The 2,256-nt window shown below is 39.7% G+C and overlaps 1 long non-coding RNA gene across 1 annotated transcript; it reads right to left on the reverse strand.

The window, feature by feature from the left end:
• Window positions 1–1,902, reverse strand: LOC148209810 (uncharacterized). Its single transcript, XR_015792987.1, has 2 exons — window positions 1,632–1,902; window positions 1–1,115 (listed from the first exon to the last, which is right to left on the reverse strand). It is a non-coding gene; the product is annotated as an uncharacterized LOC148209810 (long non-coding RNA).
• Between the last annotated feature and the right edge of the window lie 354 nt (window positions 1,903–2,256).

The raw sequence follows: 2,256 nt of genomic DNA on the forward strand, positions 1-2,256 counted from the left end.
GGTCAACAAAAAAAAGATATTTTATTTATAAATGCTCGTTACTGTTACAATAAAGTGATACTGTAATTAAGGAACATGCAAAGATAGTTGAGAAATCATGGGAGGCCACGATCACCACAAGGTCTTCAATGTTAGAGTCACCTCTAAAGTTCTTTAACTCTGTCATCGAGTGCCTTTTTCTCTTCCCTCAGTCGTCTATTCTCGAGGTTGGCATCGGTCTTTCCAAACAGAGCATTGTACCACTTGCTCCTGAAGCGATGTGTCTTCCTAATTATATGTCGCATCGCACAATGAGTGGGTGGAGGAGGAAGGAACAAGAGTTCTGGTGAAGACCCTTATGACGACAATGGATAGGGTGAGAGATGAGTTGAGTTGCTAGGATCCTCTTCTAGAGGGGAAGAAGGAAGGTTGTTCTCAGAGTTAGAGGAAATGGGGATAACATCGCTCGGAGGCCCATTCACTTCTTCAGACATGGTCAATGGTAAAGTAGGAGTGAAAAGGAATTAGAAACGATGAAACCAAATGGGTCCTTAAATAGAAAGGAAAAAGTGGCAGCCGAAGAGACATTCTTTGGGAATCGAAGTGAGGATTGAACCCCATGTTGACACTTGTGCGGAGCAATTCAAAGAAGGGTTGCAGCGTTCAAGGAAAATTAGCATTGGCGGGAAATCAATTATTACATCCTTCTCCAGTTATCAGAAGGCATAATTAGCAAAAAACAATCATAATGAAAAATGAAATGAAAATACTTTGAATTAAAGGAACCTTGGACTTGAGTACAGTTACTATTTATAAAATGAAAGTGTTGTGCACCCGATCAATACCGACTTTGACTCCTTGGTCAAAGCAAGTGGATGATCAATCAAGGCTGCTAAACCAAAAACGTGATTAATAATAAAATAAGGTTTATAGTTAAAGAGGTAATACAAAAACTTACTTAATGTGACAAATGTAGTGGGAACTTCACAGAATGAGGAGTCATTGGAGTTCAGAGCCAACCAAACCCCGGAAGTGTAGAACCATTTTTCCATCCAACTTTTAGTGAAAGTTGGTCCGTTTACAAGGGAGGTAAGCCCCTTCGTCATATTAGGCCCATTCACCAAGGTAGCAATCCCCTTTTGACAACAAAGATAGAATCAACCAGGTGCCTTAGATTACCTTTTAACGGTGTAGATCACCAGCATTTGTTTTAAAGAGAGAACATCAAATCCCACTTTGTTGAACCTCCACCACAGATACCAAAACTCAATAAAGTACCACATCCATTGGGTAGCAATTGGGCAAGGGCTATATTGATGTTGTGGAGAAATAGTTGAGTGAAAGGATGAAGGGGAAGGTGAACCCCATATTTGAATATTTTAGGATAGAAGCTAACTCATCCCATAGGAGGTTCATCCATCGTTTCACCTTCAATAGGTACCTTAAGTTCGGTGTTGTCTTAGATGGAATAGGTATATCTAAGGATACCAAGGAGTTCCTCAGGGTAAGTCGATGGACCAGAGTTCGAATCAGGGCTACAACTACGATCAAAATTTGAACCAGAAGGGGCTTGAAAGCTCTCTTCCTAGCCATATAACCCAAAATTCTAGAAAGAGAAGCAAAAATAAGAAGAAACCAAGGTTAGAAATTACCTAGAATGAGACATAATGCAGACAGATTCAAGCAAGATGAAAACACCGTCAATGAACTTTGCACATGACTTGAGAAGTGAGGAGTCAATTATACGAATCGCATAGTAAACTATGCGATGGCAAGCAGAATGAGCCGATGAGATTTAACCCCAACAAAGTGCGTTTTGAATATGTTGTTTATCATGCCTTTGTGATCCGTAGAGACGCATGTTGTCGATCTCAAAGAGGGTCTCACTTGGATTGATGATGTGGGTAATTCGACTGACACGTAGTGAACAACTTTCGAAAAATTGAAATAATTTAAATATCCCAAAGTGGGGGCTAATGATGGAGGGCAAATTTCGAATAAAGGTCACATCATCATTAGAGAGATAGTGTGACTCTACAAGTATTCATTAAGAGGATATTTCGACTCTATTCGTATTAAGTAGTTGAATAGAATATGTCAAACTATCATAATCCCAAACTATCATAATCCCAATTAGACTCATCTGTACAGTATTTCAGTCCACGAATAATAACGGCTCAATTGTATCTCCTACCACTCATAGTTTTCGCCTGAGATCTTGCTGATAACCGTTGAGTGGGACGATACCCGTTAGTGATTTCAATCATCTTCTCTTGC

Source organism: Momordica charantia (genome assembly GCF_013281855.1).
Source record: "Momordica charantia cultivar OHB3-1 chromosome 8 unlocalized genomic scaffold, Mcharantia_2.0 BLBB01000008.1, whole genome shotgun sequence".
Classification (NCBI taxonomy): domain Eukaryota; kingdom Viridiplantae; phylum Streptophyta; class Magnoliopsida; order Cucurbitales; family Cucurbitaceae; genus Momordica; species Momordica charantia.